Below are 13,125 nucleotides of genomic sequence, written 5' to 3' on the forward strand. Positions count from 1 at the left end.
TCATATGTCAAATCGATTTTTAAGGCACGCAAAGATCCCTCCAAAGTACGATGTTTACTTGTTTCAAAATCATCAGAAGTCTGACCTGGTTCCTTCTTTATGTTTCTGAACGGCTGTCTGTGCACTTCTGGAACCAATTCATGAACATTTCAAATAGCCTGCTTCATCCCTTTATAATCATTTGACCTCTAATCTGACAGCTCGCAAATATCTCACAAGCTCTATCGACCAGTTTAGTCTGTACGAGCATTACCCACATATCCTCGAATCACTCAATCTCCCTCCCATTTTATTCAATGAAATAAATAAGGGATTCAACATTTTTCTCATCAAAAATGTGGCAGAGATTCGATATGCTTGTTGACATCACTGTATCCTGTTTTAGTCTCCTCCCTGTAAATTTCACTTTGCTGACAAAGTGGCAAATTCTCATATTCAAACTCTATCTCTTTGTCTCTCACTTCCCACCTTCTCTCTATCTCTCAATTAATTGAACTAATCTCTCGAATTGCGTTCATTGACACACGAACCAAAGTTGTAAATGCAGAACCATGCACTCACATAGAGTCATAGTGATATACAGCATGGAAAGAGACCCTTTGGTCCAACCCATCCATGCTGAACAGAGATCACAACCCAATCTATTCCAAGCCGACACGTTTCACTCTCACACATCCGTTTGTTTCAACAGGTTATGTCAAGAATTTGGTCTGAATTCCTTTCTCCTGTTCCCTGCCACTGTGGAATAAATTGAACAGTAACATTTATTCTCTGAGCTGGGTATAATGTGTTGAAGAAGGGCTTATGCCCGAAACGTCGATTCTCCTGCACCTCGGATGCTGCCTGGCCTGCTGTTTTTTTTCAGCATCACATTTTTCAACTCTGGTCTCCAGCATCTGCAGTCCGCACTTTATCCTACAACGTGTTGAAGTTCATGTACATGAATATAATTGAGCTTGAGCGACATGAATTCCTGCAGTAACACCCCATGCTGAATCAGACCGCAGTGACCACCCTGTATCATCTAGAATGACAGAGGCAAACTTTCACATTATTGGGCAAGATTGTCACTTTCTCAGCACCTTTGCAACTTCCACTCTGTCTCAGATGAAATAATTTTATCAAGGTTCCCACCAGAATGTTAGTTCTTGTGCATGCATGATTTCACTTTTTCACACCCTACCACACCTTCTATAATTACGAATCACGATATCCATACTCCCCTGCCCGCAGTCCCGTGTTTGGCCACGAGCTGAAGACCGTATTTGTGCTGCTCCCCCCCAGCACTATCTGTCAGTTGAAGACGGGTGAGTTGAGGCGCTGATCGACATAACCCGGCATGGGGGGAAGGGAAATATCACTGCCTTCTGGGAGCATGGAGCCATAATGGGAAGAAGCTGTTATTAAATCTCAGTACTGCTTTCCCTCCCCACAGCAACAAAAATCTCCCTTATTAAAAAGAAACACATAACTAGATTATTGGTATCACAACTGGTATGAAACTGGTTCGTTGGTTAAAGGGTATAATTTTCGCCTCGGGGAGAGAATTCAAAAGTGGGCAGGGTGGTTTCAAACGCAATGTCTCCTTCGTCACCGCCGCATCTGCTCCCAGGAGGACCAGTTCCAGTACCGTACAACCCAGATGGCTTCCTTCTTCAAAGACTGCAATTTCCCCCAGACATGATCGGCGATGCTCTCCACCACATCTCCTCCACTTCCCGCTCCTCCACCCTTGAGCCCATCCCTTCGGTTGCCTCCAGGACAGAACCCCACTGGTCCTCACCTACCACCCCACCAACCTCCTTATACATCGTATCATCTGTCGTCATTTCTGCCACCTCCAAACGGACCCCACCACAAGGGATATATTTCCATCCCTCCCCTTTCAGCGTTCCGAAAAGACCACTCCCTCCGTGACTCGCCCGTCAGGTCCACACCCCCCACCAACCCAGCCTCCACTCCCAGCACCTTTCCCTGCAACCACAAGAAATGCAAAACTTGTGCCCACAACTCGCCCCTTACTTCCCTCCAAGGCTCCAAGGGATCCTTCCATATCCGCCACAAATTCACCTGCACCTCCACGCACATCATTTCCTGCATCCGCTGCACCCAATGTGGCCTCCTTTATGTTGGGGAGACAGGCTGCCTACTTGCGGAACGTTTCAGAGAACACCTCTGGGACAACCGGACCAACCAACCCAACCACCCCGTGGCTCAAAACTTCAACTCCCCCTCCCACTCCACCAAGTACATGTAGGTCCTTGGACACCTCCATCGCCAGACAATAGCAACACTACGGCTGGAGGAGGAGACCTCATCTTCCGCCTAGGAACCCTCCAACCACAAGGGATGAACTCAGATTTCGCTAGTTTCCTCATTTCCCCTCTCCCCACCTTGTCTCAGTTCCAACCCTCGAACTCAGCACCACATTCCAAACCTGCAATATTCTGCCTGACCTCTTCGCCCCCACCCCCACTCTGGCCAATCACCCTTGCCTGAACCTATCGCGTTTCCAACGCCCTTCCCCCAAGTCCCTCGTCCCTACCTTTTATCTTAGCCTGCTGGACACACTTTCCTCATTCCAGAAGAAGGGCTCATGCCCGAAACGTCGATTCTCCTGCTCTTTGGATGCTGCCTGACCGGCTGCGCTTTTCCAGCAATTCATTTTCAGCTCTGATCTCCAGCATCTGCAGTCCTCACTTTCTCCTCTGGGATAGAGCCGATTACAGAGAAACAATAGCTCATTTTTCACCCTCCCTTCCGCACTGGACTGGCTACAGCTTCGCACCTCAGGGCAGCACGGATGGGTTTCATTCGGATTCTCTTCATCTGGAAAAGCCAGACCTCCACTGTTAACTGCTGCCCCCTCACAGCAAACAACGTGAATCAAGTTGTTAAAGCATTTTCTACACGATTGTAATATGAGCTTGGTTTCTGGACACGAAACAGGAAGCACAAAACAGAACTTTATTATAATAATGTACCTGAGGGAGGAGATTCACATTTCCATTTCTCTCTTTCTGGTCAGTTGTGCATCTTTCCATCTCGCTGCTAACAGACGTCTGGAGAAAATCCTGCTCATTGGAGTAACTGACTCCTCCCATATCAAATGAATGCCACATAGCAGAATATGGAATGGGGTCATCCCTCCCACAGTACAGTTTGCAAATAGAAGTAAAATGGATTAATTAATGGCCAGTGGAGAAACCATGGTCCCTGGTGAAGGGACACACAGCAGAGTCGCGGGAGCAGGGAGACAGAATGAGAAGCAGATATCCTGGAAACTCTTTGCTTCTTGGGAATCCTAGATCAAAGTGGAATGTATTTCATGCTGTGAAAACCTCAGTTGTTTCGTGTTGAGACACCGTGCTGAGTCTGTGGGTCATTGGTCAAGTGGAATGATTTTCTCTTTGCGCCTCCGACAATAGAAACGCGTGAGAGATCCCGGGTTGGGTTTCCCGTTCGAGCCTTCGTTTCCAGTTATCACGTTTTCCAAAATGCAAGATTAATTTTATCAAAAAGCAGCTTCATTTACTGAGATCAATCTACCTTAAAAAGGGGTGGGTCAGAGCTACCCTTGCAGCGACTACAGCAAATGGAAAAACCTGTTCAAAGTTAAAGTAAGTGTTTCTGAATGTGCACCCGTGCAATCAGACTCTGAATGAATCCTCCAGCTGTATTATTGGTCAATTCTGAGTATGAAACGTCAGGAAACGGGAAGTGAAGTATTTGGAAACAGCGCTGAACAAGGTGACATAGAAGGTAACGTGTATGAGGAACGTCAGTGACGAGGTAGATTGGAAGGTTGGGACACTTCTAAGAGAATTATATCACGCGAAGGATATATAACAGAAGTTTTTAAATGCATGGAGGCGGGACAGATGGAAGCAAGATGAAGAAAATACTCACTTGGAAGTAATGAGACCAATTAGGCAGAGATTTAGAGTGGTTGGAAAACGAATAGAAAGAATCACGAGAAAATATTATCGCCCAGGTACTGCAGAGTATATTTTAGAAGAATGACACGTAAGGAAGGTGAACGGATGGAATAGATGGGAACTTGGGTCTGAGATATCCCAAATGTTGCAGAGCACGGCTTAGGGAATGAACTGACTGTAAACTAAGTATTATGGCAGAATGCCGTCATAGAGTCATCCAGATGTACAGCATGGAACCCATTGTTTCATTCCAACTAATCCATTTCGACCCTGAATTTATTTCGTCCCGCTTGCAAGCATTTGATTCATATCCTTCTCAACCTTTCCTTTTCTTTGCCCATCCAGATGTCTTTTAAATGTTTTGATTGAACCAAACTCCTCCACTTTATTTGACAGATTATTTCATGCAGCACTTTCATCTTTGTGGAAACGGTATTCCTCATGTTCTTTTTTAAATATTTCCCCTCACTGTACACTTATGCAGTGAAGTCATGACTCGCCCTCGCTGACAAAAAAGACATTGTCCATGTACCCTATCTATGCCCTTCATGACTTTATGAACCTTAAAGAGTCATATCTCAGCATGACGTTTAGAAAAATAGCCCTAACTTATTCAGCCTCTCCCTATAGATGGTAATCTTATCTGAGATTTTCCAATATTCACAACACTCTTTCGGTAGCAAGGTGACCAGAACTGCACGCAGTGTTCCAACAGAAGCCAAACCAATGTCCTGTCCTGCCACAGCATGACCTCCTAACACCTATGCAGAGGTGAGGACTGCAGATGCTGGACATTAGAGTCCAAAGTGTGTTGCTGGAAAAAACACTGCATTTTTGCAAGTTATGTGAAGGTTTGTACCTCAGGTTGAGCTTTAGGGTTTAGGTTTGCTCACTGAGCTGTCGGTTTGATATCCAGACCTTTCATTACCTGGCTTGGTAACATCATCAGTGGTGACCTCCAAGTGAAGCGAAGCTGTTTTCTCCTGCTTTCTATTTATATGTTTGTCCAGGATGGGTATCCTGGAGTTTGCGGTCATGTCATTTCCTGTTCGTTTTTTGTGGGGATGATAGATGGTATCCAGATCTATGTGTTTGTTTATGGCGTTGTGGTTGGAGTGCTAGGCCTCTAGGCATTCTCTGGAATGTCTTTGCTTAGCCTGTCCCAGGATAAGTGCCTTGTTCCAGTCGGAATGGTGATTTTGTTTTTCCTCCGTGTGCAGGGCTACGAGGGAGAGAGGGTCGTGTTTTTTTGTGGCTAGCTGGTGTTCGTGTATCCTGGTGGCTAACTTTCTTCCTGTTTGTCCTACGTAGTGTTTGTCGCAGTACTTGCATGGAATTTTGTAGATAACGTTGGTTTTGTCCATGGGTTGTACTGGGTCTTTTATTTTGGTTAGTTTTTGTTTGAGAGTGTTGGTGGGTTCGTGTTGTGTGTTCCGAGGGGTCTTAGTAGGCTGTCATTTCAGAAACCTCTTTGATGTATTGTAAGGTGGTTAGTGTTTCTGTCTGTGTTTGGTCTGCTTGTCGTGGTTCGTTCTTGAGGAATCTGCGGACTGTATGTTTTTGAGTATCCGTTCTTTTGAATACATTGTGAAGGTGGTTCTCCTGTGTTTTACGAAGTTCGTCTGTGCTACAGTGTGAGGTGGCTCGTTGGAATGGTGTTCTGATACAGCTTCGTTTTTTATGTGTTGGGAGTGTTTCTGGTGCCGTTAAGTATTTGATCAGTATTTGTCGGGTTTTTTGTATACGCAGGTTTGTAGTTCTCCATTGTCAGTTCTTTCGACTCTGACGTCCAGCAATGTGAGTTTGTTGTCGGTTTCCTTCTCCTTGGTGAACTTTATGCCTGTGAGGGTGTCGTTGATGATGTTAAATTTCTCTTCTATCTTGTTGCGTTTTGTGATGACAAAAGTGCCATCACTGTAGCGGACTCAGAGTTTTGGTTTGATGGTTGGAAGGGCTGTTTGTTCTAGTCTTTGCATTACTGCTTCTGCTATTAATCCTGATAGCGGAGTTCCCATGGGTGTGCCGTTGGTTTGTTTGTAGGTTATGTTGATGTAGGTGAAGTGGGTGGTGAGGCACAGGTCCACGAGGTTCATAATGTTTTCGTTGGTAATGTGATTGATGGTGGTAGAGGTGTGTGTAATTGTATCTTCTAAAAGTGTTTTCTTTACCAGATCGATATGGATGGAGGTGAACAGTGTTGTTACGTCGAAAGAGATTATTGCTTCAGTTTCCTCTATTTTGGCGTTTTTGATGATTTTTTAGGAATTCCTCGATGGAGTGGATGTAGTGCTGTGACTCTTCTACTAGTTATTTCAGTCTTGCGTGTAGTTCTTTGGCCAGTCTGTAAATTAGTGTTCCGTGTAGTGAGAATACGGGTCTGAGGGGTCTCCTGGTTTATGGATGTTTGGTAGTCTGTAGAATCGTGGGGTGTTGGTCCCGTCTTGTTTCAATTTTTGGAATTCCGTCTTATTTAATTGTCCGGAATTCAGGATGAAGGGCTTTTGCCCGAAGGGTCAATTCTCCTGCACCTCGGATGCTACCTGACCTGCTGGGATTTTCCCGCACCACACTCTCGACTCCTAACTCATGTACCCAATGTCGTGCAAAATAACAGGCAAGCATAACAATCGCCTTCTTCACCATCTATGTACCTGCAACTCCACATTAATGGGACAATGAATATTCAGTCCACGGTCTCTCTGTTCTTAAACACTGGACAGGAGCTTACTTCAAAATGTACAAGTCCTTCGCTGATATGTCGTTCCGAAATGCAGACCTCATCTTTCTCAATTTCCATCTTCTGCCACTCCTCGGCTCATTCGATCATCCAATTAAAATCCCGTTGTAAACTGAGGTGATCATCTTCTCCAGTTTTGTGTCATCTTCAAACTTACTGGCTGTACCTCCTACGATCATATCCAAAACATTTATGAAAATGACGAAAATTAACCCAGCATCGATTCTCGTGGCACTCCAGTGGTCACAGACCTCCAGTATGAAAGATAACACTCCACCACCAAGCTCTGTCTTCTACCTTCGATCCAGTTCTGCATCCGAATAGTTGGATCTCCTAACCTTGCTAACCAAACTCCCATGGCGAACATTGTCGACCACTGAAGTCCGCATAGATCCCTCACATAGCTCTGTCCTCATTAATCCTCTTTGTTACTTCATAAAAAAACTCTTCCTATTTCACAAGTCATCATTTCCCACGCATAACGCCATTGCTGACTTTTCCTAATCGGTCTTGCCTTTCCAAATACATTTACTCCTGTTTCTCAGGATTCCCTACAACAACGTGCCCACCACCGACGTCAGACTCGCAGGTCTATAGTCGCCTGGTTTTCATTACCTCCTTTCTTAAATGTAGTATCATGTTAGTCAGCCTACAGTGTTGTGGCCCCTCACCTTTGATTATCGATGACACAATATTCAGAAAGTGACCCAGAAATCACTTGCCTCACTTCCGACTGAGCTCTGAGGTGCGATCTGATCACGTCATGGGGATTTATTAACTTTTATTCGTTTCAATACATCCAGTGCCTCCTCCTCTCTAACATAATCTTTATCTCAAGATAACAACATCTATTTCCCCACAGACTTCATTTTTCATGCCAAAGGTCAAGACTTATCGATGGGCAAGGGCAGTTGTAATGCGATTTGGCAATTTTAAGATGCATAGAATGGGGTAGCAAATGCAAGGGATGCAGAAAATGGAAACGTGGAGCTGGTTTAAGAAACCGGTATTGCGTGTCCTTGATAGGTATGTCCCAGTCAGGTAGGGTGGAATTGATAAGGTAGTGGAACCGTGGTTGACTAAAGAAATTGCATCTCTTATAGAGTGGAAGAAGGAGGCTTATAAGTTGAGAGACAAATGGGGTTGAGATGTGGAAATGGAGAGTTACAGATCATCTGGGAAGGATTTAAAGAGAATGTTAAGAAGAGCAAAGAAAGGACACGAGCAGTCTTTAAGAAATACATAAAGGAGCATAAAGCTTTCTATCGGAATGTGAAGATTAAGAGGATGACGAGGGAGGGAATAGGGCCAGTCAAAGACAGAAGTGGGATGTTGAGTGCGGAAACTGTAATGATCGGAGAGGTACTAAACGCACATTTTTCACCGTTTTTCACTCAGGAAAAGGAGAATATTGTAGAGGAGAAGAATGAGATACAAGATTTTAGACTTAAAACGGTCAGTGTTAGTTATGAAGAGGCGTTAGCAATTCCAGAAGGAGTGAAAGTAGGCCAGTCACCTGGGCCAGTTGGGCTTTATCTGACGACTCTCTGGGAAGCCAACGAGGATATAGCAGAACATTTGGCTTTGATGTTTGAGTCGTCATTGTCTACAGGTTTAGTACCAGAGGAATGGAGGATTCCAAATGTTGTGCTCTTGTTCAAGAAGGGCAGTAGAGATGACACAGGTAATTAAAGATCAGTGAGCCTTACGTCTGTTGTAGGAAAGGTTTGGGAAAGAATTATAACAGGTCAGATGTATAATCATCTAGAAAGGAACAATTTGATTTCAGATAGTCAACATCGTTTCGTCAAGACCTCATTGAGTCTTGTTTGATCACGTGACCAAGAATGTAGATGCGTGTAGAGCAGTTGACGTGTTAAACATGGACTTCACTAAAGCCTTAGAGACATTTCCACATGGTAGGCTGTTGAAAAAAATGCAGATGCATGGAATGGAAGGTAATGTGGCAATTTGGATTGAAACTGGCTTTCTGAAAGAAGGCAGGCAGTGGTGATTGATGGAAAATATTCAACCTGGAGTCCAGTTACCAGTGGTGTCTCCCAAGGATTTGTTTTAGGACAACTGCTGTTTATCATTTTTATAAATGATTTAGACGCAGGCATGGACGTGGATGAATTAGGAAATTTGCAGATGACAATAACGTTGGTGGAGTAGTGGACAGTTTGCTAGAATGTCACAGGTTGCAGGGGGACTTGGATAAACTGCAAAATTGGAGTGAGAGGTGGCACATTGAATTACATGCACCTAAATGTGAGGTGATGCACTTTGGGAATAATAATAGCAAGGCAGAGTATTGGGTCAGCGGAAATATTCTTGCTTGTGTGGATGTGAAGAGGGATCTTGAAGTACATGAACATAGATCCTTGAAAGTTGCCACCCAGGTTGATAGTGCTGTTAAGATGGCATACGATGTGTTAGGTTTCACTGGAAGGGATTGAGTTTCGGAGCCGCAAAATCATGCTGCAATAGTACAAAATGCCATTGCCGGGGCAGTTGGCATATTGTGTACATTTATGATCGCTGCATGTTGGCAAGGATGTGAAAGCATTGAAAAAGGTGCAGAGTAGGTTTACCAGGATGTTGTCTGGTCTGGGGAAGGTCTAATGAGGAAAGGCTGAGAGAAATGTGTTTGTTCTTTTCGGAAAGAAGAAGGCTCAGAGGAGATTTGGTAGAGACATACAAGATGATCATGTAATTAAATAGGGTAGACATGAAAGTCGTTTTGCTTGGATGATGACGTCAGCTTGCACGAGGGCACATAGCTACAAATTGAGTGGTGATAGATTTAAGATAGATGTCAGAGGCAGGTTCTTTACTGGAAGAGTTGAAAGGGCGCGAAATGCCCTACCCACCAGTGTGGTTAACTCAGGCACATTCTGGAGATTTAAACAATCCTTGGATATGCACATGGATGATGATGGGATTGTGGAGGGGGATGAGCTGAGAATAGTTCAAAGGTCGACGCAACATTGAGGGCCGAAGGTCCTGTTCAGCGCTGTATTCCTTTATGTTCCATGTTATATGTCCTTCCCCACAGTAAACATTCAAATAAAGGACAGGATTCATATCACCCCCATCACGAGTGGCACCAAACAGAGACTGGCTTATCGATTTTGGAGATGTCCCTTTACTCTTCGCAGACTCTTTTTTTGTCCTTAATGTATTTATAAAACCAGTTATGTCTGATGTCAGCAAAGCAACATGCTGCAATTGAGCTAGGTAGAACTCAAAACGATGATAGTCTGATTCGAATTCAGACGCGTTACCCATTACAACACTGGGCCGGCCGAGCGCCGACTTCCTCTCAGCGTTTCCATGTGCAATGGAGACATTTAGATTGGGAGTAATAAGATTGACAAGGTGAAGAACTAGCAAAGGGAATCAGCGTCACTGCTTTAATTCAATAAGTCCCACTTTGTGAAGCAGTGCCTTTCCCTGGTAAAGGAAACACATTTGTCTTCAGGTGCCCCCTGCAGTATTGTCTGCATCTCTGCTGAAATTTTCCATTGTTGTATTCACAGCCACTATACGATTTCATGATCCACTTCAGTAAAATGTACTTTTATCATTTGAGTCAAGGGCTCTTCCCTTCAAGAGCATGAACAATAGCGAGAAAACTCTGTTCATTTCTAGCCCCGAATCTAGAATAAGACGAGTTGAACGGCTCGCTTATTGGTGCCGCCCGCTCACTTGGAGGCCAGTGCGTCAAAACGAAGCCCTGTGACCATCTGCCTGTTCTGTGCCTTCCTTAAGTACATCTGCTGAACAACATCAGATTATCACAGCTGTTTTTTTCACATTGAAACACAAGGCGATAATATGAGCTGTTTTGAAACTTGGGGAAGGCAACTTTGCTGCTGATTTTGGTTATGGAGTTAACGACAGACACAAGAGTGTGCACAAGTCAGGTCACAAGGTTTACGGTCAGCATCACTGGAGGTCCCTGCTTTGGAGTCCGAGTTTTCATACCACAGACCTGGATATAATTCCCACACAGATAGTGAAGATATCTTTCTCATTTTCTGAATTATTCGAAGTAAAGCTAATTCCTGCTTGCGTGCAGAGCACACACCTGGATCCTGCCAAACTTGGTCCAGTGAATCTTTCCATCCGTCTATCAGGACAATGGCAGCAGATTCACGGGAAACTACCACCGCAAATCTCCCTACGATCATATCACCTTTCTGATTTGGAAGTATCTCGCTGATCCTTCAGTATCGCTGTGTGTAAATGCTGGAAGTCCCCCCCGCCCATCGGTATCATGGCCATGTGTCCGTGCTGAGGCGTAGAAAGGTTCAGCAAAGTAACTCATCCATTCCATCACTGTGGTAATTCGGGATATGAACTGAATACTATCCCATTGAGTGACGACTATATTCCAGGAAAACGATTCTAAAAGTTGAAGGTTCCTATCAGACATCTGCAATCGTTTGGAAATAATTTGAGAAATGGAACAGGACAGTGAAATAAAGTGATCAGCAATGATGGCTGGGAGGCATGAGGCAGGAAGTGAGCGTGGTGCAAGACTCAATGTCAGTGCCAATCGGTCAACTTTTTCTGCGCAAAGTTTACAATTACTTGCACATTACACCTCGTCAAATCTCCACAATGAACTTGTTCATCTTGTTGAGGTCCCCTCTATGTGTATTAACGTGGTTCATGGGCCCGAAAAGAATGAACACATCCTCTTTCTCCTGTCAGTTTAAAGAGGTGAAGGTATCAGTTTGAAATTAATGCAAGGGGATATTATCTTTTTCTGTGTCTTTTCAGTGGAGAATGCTCAGCTGTAAACCGTCTGAGTTTGTAAATTCGAGGACTGATTGCAATTCTCTGTGATCCGAAAACACATTTCCAAGTCATGTGAAGAAGTGGTTAACCAACTTCACATATGGATGAGCAAATGAGTAAATCGTGTGGCGCCGTGGCTTAGTTGGTTAAAGCGCCTGTCTAGTAAACAGGCGATCCTGGGTTCAATTCCCAGCGGTGCCTGTTCGTTGCATTCGTATTTGGGCTTGGTGTTTTAACTCTTTACAAATGCCGTGTCAACCAAGTCAGCGTCGACTTGGATGTTCATCTTGTTATGATTTGGAGATCCAGGTTAAGTTACAACAGTGATTCTTTTTTTTAAGTTCCGAACTATCAATTAAGTCTGTGGTTTATTTCCCTTAATCAATCACTTCTGCTTCTTGTTCTCTTTTTCCCCCTCCTTCATACCCAGTTTAGTAGGAATAACGAAATTACACAGGAGGTGTTGCAGATTTGCCAGAGAACTTTGTGGTAAAGACCGAGACACCACCAGCTGATCACTCTCATTCTCTGAGGTCAACGTTCATTCATTTTAACCAACATTTAAACCATCGCTGTGATTTTTTAGTTGTAGTATACTTGTGTTTTTTTTATGGTGGATTCAGAATTCTACTTTGAATTCGAAACAGTCACAAATGATTGAGGAACAAATGTCACCTGACCTGAAATCGAATTGACAGACACATTATCCGGAGAATGTGAGCCCAGATCTGCACACTCCAGTCAATGAGCAAACATTTTCTCATCAGCTGCACTCAAACTGCCTCGAAATGTCAGGCTTTTAATCGAGCATAAATCGGTAATGAGCTGTATGGACAGACAGAGTGTTGGAGAATGTGAAAGAGAAAGAGGGTGAGGTGGATACACAGAGACAAAGGGAGACAAATGGAGACACATGCTGAGTTAGACACTGAATGGAACAATTCGCCATGAGACATTGCTGCAAACTGACAGTAAGGAAACGAGAAAAGGCAATCATTTAAGCACAGCCTTTTACCAGCTGAGAGCATCGGAGGCAGCATTACAGCCAATAAAGTCCTTTTGAATTTTTAAAGGTGACATTTGTCAGTCATTGAGTTTTTTTGATAAATATCCTGAGTCGACAGGTAAGACTGATTATTTTCCCAGCATTACAGTATGGAAATGTATAACTGACGTGTTCTGTCAATCTGAAACTTTTACTCGGTTTCTCTCGACAGATGTTGCCAGGCCTGATGAGTTTCTCCAACAATTCACGTTTTTTATTCGTTCAGATCTACATCATCAAAGAAAAATGAAACTCAGTATTCTGTTGATGGCTTCATTTTTCAAACCCCTCAAAAAGACTGTTTAGCATTCTAAAAGTCAAATATACACTACACTGACTATACAGCTACAAACTTGCAAAACCACTTTTAAATTCAGGACCTGGAAGACTCAAGACCGAACGTATCCATATCCTTTTCGGAGTCTCGACAATATATGGGAAATCACGTTTCCGTGACCTGCCAAATGCACAATTGTCAAATTGACTGGCTGTAATAACAGGCTCCATCTATTTGGCAGAATGGGAGCGGGAGAATAATAAGTTTCCAACTCCAGATAAGTTTCCAACCAGATATCCACTCTATCATTACAACCAGC

The 13,125-nt window shown here is 43.8% G+C and overlaps 1 non-coding gene across 1 annotated transcript; it reads left to right on the forward strand.

Annotated features, from left to right (window-relative positions):
- The first annotated feature begins 11,611 nt into the window (after positions 1-11,611).
- On the forward strand, positions 11,612-11,685 carry trnat-agu (transfer RNA threonine (anticodon AGU)). The gene has a single exon. It is a non-coding gene; the product is annotated as a tRNA-Thr (tRNA).
- The last annotated feature ends 1,440 nt before the right edge of the window (positions 11,686-13,125 follow it).

Source organism: Chiloscyllium punctatum, chromosome 35 (assembly GCF_047496795.1).
Source record: "Chiloscyllium punctatum isolate Juve2018m chromosome 35, sChiPun1.3, whole genome shotgun sequence".
Classification (NCBI taxonomy): domain Eukaryota; kingdom Metazoa; phylum Chordata; class Chondrichthyes; order Orectolobiformes; family Hemiscylliidae; genus Chiloscyllium; species Chiloscyllium punctatum.